Source organism: Parasteatoda tepidariorum, chromosome X2 (genome assembly GCF_043381705.1).
Source record: "Parasteatoda tepidariorum isolate YZ-2023 chromosome X2, CAS_Ptep_4.0, whole genome shotgun sequence".
In the NCBI taxonomy this organism is placed as follows: Eukaryota; Metazoa; Arthropoda; class Arachnida; order Araneae; family Theridiidae; genus Parasteatoda; species Parasteatoda tepidariorum.
This window is the reverse complement of record NC_092215.1, coordinates 14,538,677-14,555,125: the sequence shown is the minus strand read 5'-3', so window position 1 is coordinate 14,555,125 and position 16,449 is coordinate 14,538,677. Positions and strand designations below refer to the sequence as shown.

The 16,449-nt window shown below is 30.4% G+C and overlaps 1 protein-coding gene across 1 annotated transcript in view; it reads right to left on the bottom strand.

Annotated features, from left to right (window-relative positions):
- LOC107455346 (atrial natriuretic peptide-converting enzyme) overlaps positions 1–5,370 on the bottom strand; it is a 396,108-nt gene extending 390,738 nt beyond the window's left edge. Inside the window, exon 1 of the mRNA XM_071188087.1 lies at positions 5,235–5,370. The gene's annotated coding sequence lies outside the window, so the exon portion shown is untranslated. The remainder of the gene's footprint in view (positions 1–5,234) is intronic.
- Positions 5,371–16,449: the final 11,079 nt, after the last annotated feature.

Here is a 16,449-nt window from a genome sequence, read left to right as displayed (position 1 = left end):
TAGTATTTGAATAGTAGAAAATAAAACAGTTTACGTTTTCTCAGAATTGCTAATTTTGGGTATCTCTAAACATAAAAGGACTATAGTGAAATTGTGAAATATTATTCAACGAAAATATTTCATTTAATCAAATAATAACTTAATTGTTTATTTTTTTAATATATTTTGTAATTTTATTTGAATTTTTAAATTATTGTAAATAATAATGGTTTTTAAATTTTCATGTATATTTTTTAAATAAATTGCTTTTATAAAAGATCCAAGTATGGAATATTTTTATTTTATTTTATAACCATCGTTGAACAACCCAATTTTTGGGTTTACGACTACTAATGTTCAACTCCTTGTAATTTTGAACCCAATCCAGAAGACAAGGGAACTCTTGAATCAAGTAGTGGGAAAAATTTGCCTTCGTGGAGGACAGTTTGATGGAACTACCCCTAGTTGCTTTACATGGAGAGAAGACCACGAGAACCTCCCCCAGCCAACCTGATTGCAAAGGGGTTCTTGCCCATGATCCGTTTACCACTGAGGATATTTCACGGTGCAAAGTTGATGCGCATTCGTATCGACCAGCTATCAATGGGATTCGAACCTGGTTCACCTCATTGGAAAGCGAACGCTCCATCACCTGAGCCATCACAGCTCAAGCATTAGAACATTGTTAGTAAGCACTTAGTACGCAGTTTTGTGTGTGTACGCAGTTTTTCGCAGTTTTGTTACTCTTTAAAAAATTTGGAAATATAATAAATATCTTTTTTTCATCACTAGCATACGTAAATTATGCTTTTAAATTTCTTTCATTTGCTCAAATGCTCAAAAAAAAAGTTGAGCTTATATGTAAACATAAGGCGAAAAATAGCACGAATGTTTTATTGGATATTATAATGCGAAAATAAATATGTTCTGAATGATTTTTATACGAAAAAAAAACTTTTACATTTTTTGGTGCAAGCTTTTTTAAATAATTTGTGCCTAGTACTAGGTCTGTCTTAAAATTCTGACATGAAATAATACAGTTAATTAATGTTGCTAGCCTTATAGAGCTTTAAGATTCGATTTCTGAGGGACTATACAACTGACTTCATTCAAATTTCGTATTTCGCCATGTAAAATTGCATTCTTTAAATTGATTTAAGAAATTGTATACCTTGTAATTCAAATGTTGGACAATTATTAAATAAATTAAAAAATAATCATTTGCTAAAAGTTATTTTTTACATGGAATTATCTATGGAGAAGCACTTTGGACATTCACTTAACTTTTAATTTACTAAGATTTTTGATTCGCTTATATATGCAAAAGGTAAAGTTAATTCAGAGAAAATGTACGTTTTTGTTTCCGATTTCGCAATTTAAAATATCGTCTGCACTATTTAATTAGCATATTTGAAATCGTCCCACCGAATCATTACGATTGAGTACTAGAACATGAAGATCCGATCATTAGATTAAAAGTTACTAAAGATGGTCCTTTTTTGCACACTGTAAAATTATACCGATTTCAAGAAACTTCCTTTAGCATACAGTTTTTACCTGATTTTCTTCCCGATAAAGTTATTTAGGATGGTCCGGTTTTTTTCCCACTGTACATTTATAGCAGTACTTTATAAAGGCATTTATGACTTATAGTTGTATTGACCTTGTATTTACCACATCTGCATGTTTTCGAAGACGGTAAATGCAAAATTTCTCTCAAATGGTATTTCGTAACCAAAATTTTCTTTAAAAAATGCTTAAGGAACAGTTTTATTTACATGGTACCCCTGCCCACTGTCAATTTCATATGTATAGACGATTTTTTTAAGTCAATGGGCCACCGGACATTTATTGTTATATTAAAAAAGGATTATTTTCAAAGTTTCAAGTATTTATGGCAGCTGGTAACAAGGTAAACAATAGTTTTGAAAAAAAATATGTTAAATATAGTAGTCATGAAATTACGAAAAATTGGTTGAATGTTTCGATTAAACTTCATTTCAATACTTAAAAAATACTTTTTTCTGTACATACAGCATTAAAGTATGTAGTCTTAAGTTTAATTTGCACGAAGAAAGAAGTTTATATGTGAAAATTTTTTCGAGTAATTACAAATTTACAAAAAAATTGGATTTTGGGTAGCCCCGCTCACATGATTGTCGGGTATCACTGCCAAATTTTATTTCATCGATAAATGAACGGTTGCAAAGATTATTATTTTATTACTTCAAATTTGAATGTTATATGCATTTTTAACAACAAATATTGTTGTTATTAAATGATAGAATTCACTAAAAGTATATAAATATGTAATAAATAAAATAATTTTGTGACAAAAATGATAAATGAGGTTTATCTATTGTCAATACATTGGTCATTTTCATTTACACCTGAAAAAACAGTCAAAAAACATGATTTTGGTAACTGGGTGGAGCTATCCGACACTTTTTGAAAAGAGCTGAAAAACGCGTTTTTTTTAATTTCTATTTTTTTCAGTTAAACTATTATTTTTTTGGTTTATTCTTTTTGCATTATTTAATTAGATGATAAAACAATACAAACATACAAAACTATTGATTATTACTCAATATTATACGGAAATATAAGCAATACTCCTTAAGTGGACGGGGCTACCCGTCCCTCCCCTATGTAATAGAAATAGAGAGTTTCCTCGATTTTATCCCGCGTGTGTCACATGAAATTAATTTATATACTTACAAGAAGTATTTTGGTGATCGTATACGCGTGAGAATACGTAAAAATAATTTTATTTGTATGTATTAAAAAAAAATAAAAAAAATTAAAAATCAAAATTTTTAATTTTCCTATCACTATTTATAAAGTTTTGAAAATATTTTATGAAATGTAGTACTCTGATCATTTTTTGAAGAAATTTCTTCCTTAAATTGTTGTAATCGAGCCGCGATGGCACAGGGGATAGAGCGTTCGCCTTCCAATGAGGCGAACCGGGTTCGAATCACAGTCGATACAAATTCCGCATCCGGCTTGCACTGACCACAGTGCTAATGTGAAATATCCTCAGTGGTAGACGGATCACGGGCTAGAGTCCCCTTGCCGTCAGGCTAACGGTGGGAGGTTCTCGTGGTATTTCTCTCCATGTAACACAAACGCGGGTTAGCTCCTTCACAAAGTCCTCCACGAAGGCAAATTTCTCCCAATTCTCCATCCTGGAGTTCCCTTGTCTTATGGATTGGGTTCAAAATTACAAGGCTGTACGGAGTTAAATATTAGCAGTCATAAACCCATAAAATTGGGTCGGCTGTTCAACGACGGTAATAAATTTTTAGAAAAATTATTGTAATCAATTACTTTAATTATTATAGCAGTTAGCAGTAATAAAATTTAACGTGTTTCGAAAAACAGGACAAATAGCGTTAGTACATATTTTTTTTAAAATTCGAAATTTATATTTTCTTTTAATTGATTAAAGTTTTCTAATTCAGTTCTCCCCCACATAAATTATTTAATGTTCTTAAATTATTTTATACCTTATGACGTATTAATTTTCAAAAAATGTGCCTTCGTAGAATATTCCATGTAATATCATTATTTAGTAATAAACATTTGTTAGAATTAAACGGTTTTGCGATGATTCAGAAAAGCTTCTGATTCTCTAATTCTAGTGGTCGGTAGAAGTAAAAGCTAGTTGTGGCTATACTGCGCCTACAACTAGGAGAATACTATACATCTAGGTTGTGGGTTAAAAGCGATTAATGAGCGTATTTTAGAAAGAAAACTTTAGTAGTTTGAAACCACTATAAAATGAACAATAATAAAGTCAACAATAACATATTATTTTATAATTCGTAATAAAATTTAGAGTATGACATAAAAATCATTTTTTCAGTTAAATTTACTTTTCAGATTTGTAATTGTAAACCAAACTAGAATTTCCGGTAAACTGTTACCATATGAATGGTTTAAATTACGCACATTATGGTTTATAACCAGAATTGTGTTTTTTTAACTAGAAATTTCTACTATAAGATAAGGTTATTTTACCAGTTTTTCTATTCACAAAACAAAATAGAAATTTTATCAATCATCTAACTTAATTCGATCAATTCTTATTCTCTGCGGTTTACTTAAATTTAGGTATTTGTATCTGAATAGAAATTCGATGAAATAAAATTAGAGGTTTAATGTCAAAAGGTTCAAAATAATATTTTTACATAACCAAACTGCACATATAACAGCGTATTTTCTTACAAATAACACAAAATTCTTCATGAGTTTAACTTAATAAACCACAACAAATTAAATGGTCTCTCCAAAATAAATTTTATATACTAGTAATTGAAATGGGAAATACATATTTCTAAAGAATTAAATATGCACGATACGTCTCATTACATTTAGTCTGACACGCATTACTGAAGGGCTATACATAATAAATATTAATTTAACTTTGGCTATTTCAGATTTGAATATATTTTTTGAATATCAAGAGCAAAATCTTCCTATGAAAGCATTAAATAAAATATTTTTCTTTATAATTCAGAATTAAACTTCTTTTTAATGAAATATTTTGAAGCAGATATGGTAGAGATTGTTTGCAAATGAATACATAATTTAATTTATGAAACATAAATATTAAGACAAACTTGAAATTTTTGAGAGTATTCGTTGAATAGTATAAATGAAAGTTTAGCATTTCTGTTTAAAACCCATTCATTACATGCGCTAAAAAATTTAATTGCGAAAAATAAATTATTTGTATATGCTATTGCTCTTCATCAGTGTTCAGAAGCATTAAAATACTGTTTACCACTTGAAAAAAAAACCAAGAGTGTTTTAAAAGCATTTTTAATTTTCAAAAAGAGATATTTTTGCTTTAAAATTATTTATATGAGTAAATTTAAATATAAATGCTTGGTATTCTTATTAATAAAATTTTCTTTTTTTTTTAATTAATGAACGTATTTCGCTTTTCATTGGAATAATACTATCTTTGGAATGATACTTCATCACAATATGACTTTTGTTTATGTTTATAAATAAAGAGAAAAGTTTATTTTGTTAAATACAATATCAAATAAAAAAAGTTTTTGTTGACTTCACTAATGAAATTCTAAACAAAAGTTTCGGCAGAAACCAGAAATTAAGTAAATGAAAAATGTTTAAACATTAGCCAATGATCACAAAAACCCGATGAAACAGTAGTTAAGAAGAAAGAAGATAAAAAAAATTTCAAACAAGCGTGAAAATTTAGGGAATCTATCATAAAAACTTACTTGCAACACGAAACACAACTTTCAACTAACACTTCATAACATGTTACTTAAAACACCAGAGACTAGAAGCCTTAAAAAACAAACACTTCCAGTGACTTCTTGTTATGGGGGCATAATCTTAAATGCACCTGAACAAATAACAAAGCAAACTGAAAACAAGCCCCCTATTTCAACAATTCCCCTACAACTGTAACTTTGAGTTCTAGCATAGTTGGGTCAGGGCTAAAGAGAAGAGCTGGTTTACTCATTTGAAGAAACTCTCGCCTCGCCAAAACTCCGATTTTCGCCTGGGACGTCACGTCGGCGCAAAGCTTGAACTTTTACTTCAAGAACGGAGCTTTCGATCCAACTAGCTCTAAATTAAACGCTTGTTAATTGCAAATAAGCTNAAACAATTTTTTTAATGTTGGGCCATCATAAATCAGTCCAAATTCCTACATCGGGGTGATGGTTATGCATGATCGTTCCAACTATTGATGTCTGAGAGACTATGATGGAAATTTCTGATGTTTCATTTCTGATGGATGAATAAACAAACTATCAAACCAAGTTGCTATTCTTATGCTGGGTCATCATAAATCAGTCCGAATTCCTACTTTGGGGTGAGGGTTGTTCGTCAAAAATATAATAGTTCATGATGGAATTATTGATGGATGTCATCAAGATTATGTTGGTCCATCAATTTTGACTTGGGTAGGATTAATAGTTTTGAAGTTATCAGGTGTAATAATAAGTGTCATTCAAAAATGTTATTTTTTTACATAAAGACCCCATATCACTTTTCTTAAAATATCAGTCTTTTTAATTCGTGTTTGAGCACATTCGATAAAATAAAATACATTTGAATTAATCAGGGCGAAAGAGAATGAGAAGGGCTGGTTCACTCCTTTGAAGTAACTCTCGCCCAGCGCCAAACCTTCGATTTTCACCTGTGACGTCACGGCGGTGCAAAGCTTGAACTTTTATTTCAGGAACGGAGCGTTCGGTCTAACTAGCTCTTAACTTAAACGCTTGTTAATGGTAAAAAAGCTACCTAATCTTTCGTCAAATGTATGCATAGAAATAAAAAATTCAGAAATAGGTTGTTATTTAACTGCGGAATTGTTAGAAAAAGCGTTTAAAAAATACGCATCCAAAAAATATAGTTTCCGAGAATAATTATATTCTAGACCAGTGGTTACCAACTGGCTGCCCGCGAATTAAAATATATTAGTTGTCATTTTTTGCAGACAATTTTCGTAAAAAACCTATATAGATTTAAAATACTTTTCTTTCGTTAAAAAAAATAATTTCTTCGTTTCTGTGAAATTTAACATACCAACGGTGCAAAAAAGTTTATTTCTCAGGTTTTGCATCCAAGGAAATGCATTTTGCATTCAAATGCAAAATTAATCGTTTATGTTGCTTAAAAATCTACTTCATATTTTAATTCGTAATTCAGTGCGTTTGTTTTGTACAACTTGATAAAAATCTGACGGTAATATTTAATGTTCCTTCAAACATAAAAGAGTCCTATATAAAATGTTGATAAAGTTGCGGTCCACCATTTGACTGATGTTTTAATTGCGGCCCCCGGCCTCGTGTAAGTTGGAAACCCCCTGTTCTAGACAACATTGAAGATATAATGCATGACTTAACTAACTCCATTCCTACTATGTCTTGGGATATTGACCTTAATTTGGGAAAAAAAAATGATTAATTCACAAGGTAATCACTTCTATAACAATTCACCATCTAAATAGAAACCGCCCAGTTACATCAAAAAGAAAGACAGGCGAAAAAATTAAAAAATGGATAAAGTCAAAGAAAATAAAAACTTAAATGAATAGTTTAAATAATTAATAGTTAAAATTCTTTGATTTATATCATCTAATTTTTGATTTATATCGCGAATTTATTTGTTTCACTGGAATTTATTTGCTTATGCAGGTTTTTCCATTGCAATTCACTTATTTCAATTCTTAATAGACTGAATTATAGCCAAAATTTTAACCTTTTAAAAGAGATATCAGCTTTAGAAATTTTATCTTAAGATTTTATACTATAGCACATTTCTAATAGGTTTGATGAATTACATGTCATTTATTTGAATTCAAATTTATTTTAAGGACTTAGTATTTACTAAAAAGATGTAATTTTTTTTTAAAAAAAAAGTTTTTTTATGGATTTGAATGATTGTTTTGAATTCTTAGAATTTTGTGCATTTGCAATGGAATTAAGCTAGTAGCGAGCGAAGCGACCTTGGTTTGCGAAGCAAACCATATAAGATTGCGTAGCAATTTTCGGGGGTTGGCGAGCGTCAGCGAGCAGGTGGCGCAGCCCACTAGTATTCAAGATCATTGTGATGTAATTTAGCTAATAACTATATGTGTACTAGTAATTGTTTTAATATTCAGTATCGTATTCCATCCTTAACCCTTGACCGATAATTGTCCCCTTAAGGCAGGTTGCTTATTCCTATTTTCAAACTTTATATTAACCTACATCTTATTTCTCTTTTCCTATTTCCCTTTCCCTATAATTCTTCTCTATCTTCGTTCTTCTTTTTGTTGCTAAAAGTATAGACTTGTTAATATTTTTTGTATTTTTATAAATTCAGTTAAACATAGGAAGAGTTATTCAAAAAAAAATACTAATGTTTTGACTTCACATTTGAAAAATGTCAAAATTTATAAAGTTATACTTAATGTGGAAACTTAAAGACAGTTTCTCTATATATTCATTGTTTTGTCTTTTACACTAGAAGAGCCATACGTATCATTTTAATTGTTTTTTGTTATTTCTTACGTTTCTGCACTCAGATTTCGTGATTTTTCCTAAATTGTTTCTAAGTATAGCTATATCAAAATTTCATGTCGTTTGTTGATTAGTAAATTAAATAATCACAGAAATACTTAAAGCTGACAAAGGAGGTCATTTTGACCCTTATCATTTAGGAAGTTTCAAGAGATAGAGCCGGGATAGCCTGATTGGTAGGGCACTGGACCCATGACCAAGGGTTCGTGGGTTCGATCCCCGCCGGCCGAAGACTCCCAGTGTGCTGATGCACGTTATGCAATGGTGACTGATGCACGTTAAATCTGTCGAGTCAAAGTCCTCCATGTTCTCATAACAAATCAATACCACTGGAGGTACTGATCCAGGAGTTTCCTTGTCTTCTGGATTGGTTCAAAATTACAAGGGTACTGAAACTTAGTAGTCGTAAACGCAAAATTGGGTCTGCTGTTCAACGACGGATATAAATCTAAATCTAAACAAGAGATCATTTTCTCCTATTTTCAGTGTCACTTCTTCGTCATTATGTCCCTTTTTTCACTGCAAAATGGAAGCAAAACAATTTATAGGGACAAAAGAAAAAGCCATAATTCTGAATTGTATTTATAATAATAAGGTTGAAGACGACAACACATAGAAGTCAAACACTGTCCATTTACTTCAATAGTGCGAAATGTGGCGTAGACTTAGACTAGTTGCTGAGAAATTATTCTACAACAAGATGTGAAAGTCGGCTCGCATGTTTTTAAAACACTTGTGATACTGCTGTCCTCAATGCAAGAAATAGATTTCAAGGAATCTTTTGTTATCTCAATAACGAATTGTGAATTCATACTCAATTTTAACGAACATGGCTTTGAAATAAACAAGATATGCCTCTCGTTGCGAAAATTGAAGACGAGCGTTAATCATTAATGTCTCTTTCACAAGCACCAGTACTGAACTTAAGGATTTTTTTGCTGTAAAGCCTAAATCCTTAGGATTTGTGAAAGTAATGAAATAATTTAATAAAGTCCTAAGAATTAAATAAACGGCGTATAATGTACTTATTTTTTTATTTAGTAGGGTTTTTTTTCTTGTTAAAATAAATTTTTGCATAAATTTTTGTTATTTCGAGATCAATTAAAAATGTCCAACTCTTCGACATTGTAACGGTATAATCCGAAACATTTGACGTTCCAAATGCACAACTCTCTTAGGAAAATTATAGACATATGCAAAGGGGGGGGGGGAATAAAAATGAAAAAAATAACAAACAACTGATTAAAAAAAAAGGATGACATTTTTCTTAAAAAAACCCGGAAAATAGAAGATATCTTTTCATCAGTCCACACGATTATATCCGCAAAAAAGAGTGCTTTCTGATATTGTATCAATATAGCCAAAGCAAAATATATTAATACAATAGTGTGAGGAGCACTCAAAAATTTTTTTTTACAGAAATTACAACAAATAAAATAGAACTTAATAAGTAAAAATAACACGTAAAAACAGGAAATAAAATAAAAGAAAAAGAAAAAACAGTATAAAACAAAACAAAAACTATAAAGCGAGTAGCGAAATCAGATGTACTTACATGAACGGGAAATTTTTCAAGAATGATTTAAAAATATTTTCGCAACAAGATTGCCAGATTACAAAATATGAAAACAAAAGGCCCAAATTGAGTGTAAATAGAGGATTTTAAAGAGGCGTTCTTACTCCATTGCTGAAGTGATTTGCTATGTGCTGTGCATTGATATATATATATATANTTACAAAAATTAAGCACAGATATTAATTTGCGTTACTATCATGGTTGTCAACTTAATTTTTTTCAAATACAACGTATTTGTTTGCTTAAAATTGAAGTTTTAATTCCATTTTAATACCACTGGGAAAAATGATAATGGAAGGGATTAAAAGTTGGCACGTCTGTATATATATATATATATACCACGTGCTCATTGTTTAAACACTGAAAGCTATTAGTGTGAATTTATTCCTTTTTATAAGACAGTGCAAAAATTATTTAAGTTATTGTTGCATTAAACCGTAATTAATTTAACTCGACTGCAAAAAAAAAAAATTAAATATTTTACTTATCATTTAAAACTATATTACCCGGAACACTTAAGAGAATAATACAAATATATTTAGTTAAAAGTCCTTTAATGGATCTCTATAATAATTTTCAGCGTGAATATTTACTCAAGTGTAAATTAGTTTGTTAAAATTTTACTATTGAAGTTGAACAGATTATTTTTAAACTGAAATAAGTTTATGTATTAATGTGCATAGGAGAAAATATTTTAACCGTACTTAATGTAGAGTTTAATGGCATAGGTCCAAAAAAGAACATGCCACTCTGAAAAAAAAAGGCAAAGTAATGCAAAGAAAGCAAAGGCTTTAAAAGTGTATGTTACTAATACATCTGTATGTTACTAATACAATAAATTACAAGATTTGATAAAAAGAATAAAGGTATTAAATAATGCAGGTATAATCAAAAGTGTATGAAATGCGTTAAAAGTGAACGTGCAAAATGATATAGTATATAAGTAAGAATACAAAAGTAAATAAAATCGAAAAATGCCAATAGCACGCAGCAATTGCTAGGCTAATAAATTTTATCTAACAAGTCTTGTTAATATAAAATGAAACTACCGAGAAAATTAAAACTATATCAGGTAAAACTTAGACAAATGATAAGAATATATGTAGACCTGCCTATTTCTGTGGTTTTTTAGCGGATTTTTCTCCCAATTATTTAAAGCTGTAAAGAATTTCTGTTTTAACATTTGATTCAAAAAGATTTTGACTACCATGATATGTAAATAATTAAAAGGTACATATAAAATGTAGGAAAAGCAAACAGTTATGTATTTAATGATGGCAACATTTTAACACATTTTACTTACTCATTTATTTAGCCACCACTTTAAACAATGTGGAGAGCTTGAACTTTCGGGTTGTTAATTTGCAATCCAGTGGTATTTAAGGACACGATCTCTAGTTTGGAGATTTTCTTCTTGGTTGCAGTTGGTAGCAATTATTATGAAAACTTTTCCCTTATAAATTTGTTACATGAACTAAAATAAAGTGAAAAATCTAGTTTTTATTTTTTTATTTAAGAAACTGAACACCAAACTGAAGAACGGGTCGTTAAAAGCCGCTGGATTGGAAAATCGATACTCCATTGGCAGCTGTGTATATGAAATCATGGGTAGAATGCTACATATAAATAGATAGCTCACATGTCCGTTAAGAAAAAAAGTTTTAGTGGTAGCACTGTTTAAAAATCAATACTTATGTATCAAAATATAAAGTTGAAAAACAATTATTTTGTAAACCATGATAAATACGAGGGTTGTAAATTAAATAGTGGCAACTTAACCTTGAAACTCACAAAAGGGTGCGCATGCGTAAATAGGGTATGGGTGCGGTGAGGTGACGCTGTTGTCGATGTGTAGAGTGCAAAGAACAGTCGATTTGCTTAGAAGGGTAGTTGTTGCGTGGCGTTAAAGTGTGGAGTTTCGTTTCCATCGCTCTAAAGCATGTTGTGAAAAGGCTTAATGACGAAAAAAGACGAGATGCTTGAATCCATCGTGCTACTGTCCTATATGGTAAAGCATTTGCTCCAAAGGCTTCCACTAATCCTCGATAGCATTCTGTTGCATTTTTGCCACGGGCAACCTCGATTGTAAGCCACGACCGCTGATCACCTTTTGAAAACATGCTTTAGAGCGATGGAAACGAAACTCCTCACTTTAACGCCACACAACAACTACCCTTCTAAGCTAATCGACTTTTTTTTGCACTCTACACATCGACAACAGCCCCACCTCACAGCTCCCATATCTAATTTGCGCATGCCCGTCCTTCTGTGAGTTTAAAGGTTAAGTTGCCACTATTTAATTTACAACCCTCGCAAATGATTCTAACATATGTATCTAAGAACTGTTAATTAAGTATTTATGCTTTTGCAGAAATTGCTAAATTTTTGGAAAACTTTTATTACATTTATTGTTATTTTATTATTTCTGTTAAATATTTTCTCACGACCAATCAAATTAGAATCTATGCAATTATAAGAAAATGATTAAAAATATACCGGGTAACTGTAAAATAAGTTAGACAACTTAAAAGCTCTTGCATAGCATAAAATTCCTGAAAACTTATGTAAACGTACAATGAATAATGTCAAGATCAATTTTAAAAACCATTATCCAGCTTTCAAAAAATTTCCGTATAGTAACACCCATTTTTCCTGGAAATGCGCGATCATAGCAGAAAAGAAAATTACGAGGATCACGTTAATTTCTTTACTGAAAAATTAAAATGCAATCAGAAACGCGGTAAGTTGTATGTTGCATCTTGCTCTCTTCATCTCTGTCTAGTGTCATAAATATTCATGTTAAACTTATTTCCAACAACGTTTTAAGTTTTTTTTAAAGTAAATATCCTGTTTTGAAAGGAAAATGGCATTACCATTTGAAAACTCTGGAATTCCGCCATTGTAATCGCAACCGTAAGAGCTGGATAATCGTTTTTAACACTTTTCTTAAACACATACCTTATTATACATTTATATGACATTTTATAATTTACATTTATGTTCATTTTATTTTAATATGCTTAATATATTTTATAAATATTGCTAGAATTATACTTTATAACGGAATATAATGTCAGCACTAATTTATATTTAAATAATTGCAGGCAATTCTAACTAATCCCCTTTTCTTTTAAGTTTGTAATCTAGGGATTAAAAATAATAGAGGCTAATGTACGAACATAAATATCAGTTTAACCAGTAGTTAGAAATAAATCTCAATCAGAATTAACGCGATCATAAATCTTTTCAAACAATAACTTAGCATGCAAAAGAAACCTATATTACGATTTAATGCATACCTACTTTTACTTACTTGTTTAAAATAGAAATTGTAACACATTGCTCTTTAAAATAATAAGAATACTAGAGCACAATGATTCAAACTAAAATTCCAACAAATGGTCTAACACAAACGTTTCGTTGCCATGGAAACAATGGTAATTATTTGAAGCCAGTATAGCATAAAAATATCCAATATGCAACCCTAAAATATACATTCTAAGAATCTGGTTTAAATTCAGCATTTTAACTGTTCAAATAATTAGAGTCAAATGAACGAGATCTCAAATGTATACATTTGAAAACAAATTATTTGTCAGCAAATATACTGGCCATTTGCAACGTCAATTGTGTAGTTACCTAAGACCAAAAGGCTTTTAACTTATCCCTTTATCCACCAATATGTATTGTCCTTTGATTGGTCTAATTCCGAAAGTTATAGTTTGAAACCACCTTCCCCTTTGGCGATTTCGAAATACGATTACGGGGTCAAATGTCGCCATCAAAGCAGTTAAATCCACAACTCCGATCTTCTAAAACCGTTAGGGACCTTCTATATCATCAATTTCCTGCTTAATTTCAAAGCACAGTAAGAACTTGTTTCAGTTTGAGACTCCATGTTATTTACATAAAACGGAAACTGATTTATGTTCTACAATTCAAATACGTTAAAGGGATTTAACTACAATTTTGCTAGGATTCTAACAATATATTTCATAGGATTTTTACAGATCCTGATTCGCAATTCATCGACTATTAAGATCATTTAAAAATAGTTTATCCACTAATATCTGAATTAATTTACCAAATTTAGTTAAAATTTACATCAACTTGAGAAGATTTCTTTGTTAAATGGACGTACGATTCGATACAATATTGTGTAATATAATGCAATAATAAAAATTGATATTTCATGTAGTTCAAATTGACTACCTAGTTTTGTTTTGATTGATAAATTGCTTGTTAAATATTTAATGCGCAGTTTATTAGAGCGTGAAGCTGTAAATATTTTTTTTTAAATATACTATTTAATATTTTGACACCTTTTTGTTCTTAATTCTTAGTTGTTAGTTCGCTTTTTTCACAATTGCAGTCATATTTAGTTAAGAACGATTTTTATGGATGCAACTAAGATTTCGGCTCGCTTTATTAACATGTAATTTTCAACAAGATTGTAAATTTGCAGCTTTTCTATAATTAAATTGCTTGATTGAATGTAGGGTTTAATGGCACAATGTCCAAAGATGGTCATGCTGCGCCAAACAAACGGTTTTAAAATAAAGGTAAATGTATATTACAATGTATATCTTAGGTAAATATATATTACAAATTTTCCTCATTAAAAATCACACGGAATTCATAAAACTAGATAATTAAATTGCATCCATATTTATTTAAGAGCAATATTTTGATGTCACTGAGATTTTGACTCGTTTTTATAACATATTTTTTTGAACAAGATTGCTAATTTTTCATTTGTGATAAAAACAGTCACTTATTTTTTAATAATAAAGTTTAGTCTAATACTTCTTATGTATACAAATTCGTAAAGCATTTTTATGACCTTAAAAACGCAGTTTGACTTCTTAGAGACGGCTGGTGCAACAGTAGTACTCTAAAAATGATTCCCTTCACGGCGGCAGCGGAATGGCATTTATACCATAAAATTCTTTCCTCAACGACTGTAAAACTCACTTTCAACTTCTCTACGATAAGTTGTAGAGTAATGAAAGTAGAATTGTAAAAGAGTTATATGAAATTTGACACTGTAAGCTAGCATGTACTGACCATCGGTCTGAAAATAATTTGAAACAAATGTTCTTCAGATTTCTTTTGTTTTTCCTCTACCTGTTAGTAGGTTGACCAGTTATTTTAAAAACTACGGTAGATCTTTAAAATGGGTGTTTAAATAATGAGTAGATCAACAAATTCTTAAAGAAACAGGATAAAAAAATTTCAGGCAGTCATTCTAAGTGCTCTGAAGAAGATGAAGTAACTATAAAAATGATTTTTGGCGAATAACATCCAAAAAGATTATGCGTAGCAAGCTTTTGCATGGCATTAAATTTATACTTAAGATCCTGCAATAGTAAATTTTAAGGAGCACTCAAGTGCTGTTCGTTTCATTGTTTTTGATATTTTTTTTTAAGTACAATGATTTTGCAATAAAAACGTCGAATTGAATTGCTTTGAATAATGGTGCAAAAAAGGACATGCATCAAAACGTCAAAATAATTTTAGAAACATTTGCATTATACAATATCCCTCATTTTTTTAATTCTTTTTAGAAATTGATGGATGATTTAAACCTAAGTGAAAAAAATTAACTCCAAGCAAAATAAACTGAAACCCTAGGAGGAAGAGAGCAAATTTATGCAGTTAAGAATTGTACATTCAAATTTGTTAAAGTCAAAACTGATATAGAGATAATGATACAGAATCATTCATCAATTTCAACTTTTAGAATATATGACTTCAACGACCGAAACTGTTTGCGTATTTATTTAAAGTTTACTAAAGAATAGAGCTAAGAAAGGGAAAAGAATAGAAAAGCATTGGTTTTCCAAAGAGAAAAATGGAAGCAGCTATTGACAAATGGATCTTCCAAAAGTTAGTAAAGATTCGTGTTTCATGAAAAGGTGACGGTCAGCAATGTATGGCTCGCTTAAAACATGCTTTTAAAAAACATTTCTCCAAATATATTCGGTAAAGAGAAGCAATTTATTTATTTCTAAATATGCAAGAGTTAAGCTTTTCTGTTTGAAAATCTATGTAAATAGCTTAACAATGATGTGTGTTTTCACTGAGAGTTAAAAAAGAAAAATATTTTTTTTACGTTTCAACATAAAACTGAAAAATCCATTAATAATTTCAGATATTTAGTTTAAAAATAAAATAATATTTGTTATATTAGAAATTCTAGATTCGTATGTACACAAAACACTCTTATTCGTGAATATAATTTTAACGGTTTTTTAAAATATGCAATTTAGTTTTCTGTTATGTCGTCCAGGTGGTTAGCGTGCCTGCGGAGCTGATGGTTGCGGGTTCGAATCCTGCTCAGGGCATGGATGTTTCTCTCTCTCTCTGTGTTCTACGTCCTTTCTCTTTTGTGTGATTGTGTGAATGTGACCCGCCCTATAAACGGGTTTGTGGTTGTGTGACGTGGGAGACGCTGCTCCCCGTCGTCGCTTCACCACAGGTGCCCACTGGGTAACGAGAAGAGAGTCGCAGTTCTGGCATTATAGACCAATGGGGCAATACATCCCAAGTGCCCGCCGTAAGAAAAAAAAGTTTGGAGTTATTGGAGCAAGAGCTCTTTATGGTATACTACTACTGCTTGATTTAAGATATATAATTGAAGAATGAAATTTAAAGTACAAGTCATTGTGAGGTTTACTTACAATGGATAAAAACAATGAGGAAGTGAATGTTGTCTCTGGATTTTAAATTAAATTAGTCTTAGGGTCAAAATATTTTTCGTAGTAAGTGATTCCATACAATTGGATTTCTGTGGAGAAGGCTATAGCAAAACTCATTCGCTTTTTGTTTCTCATGAATAAT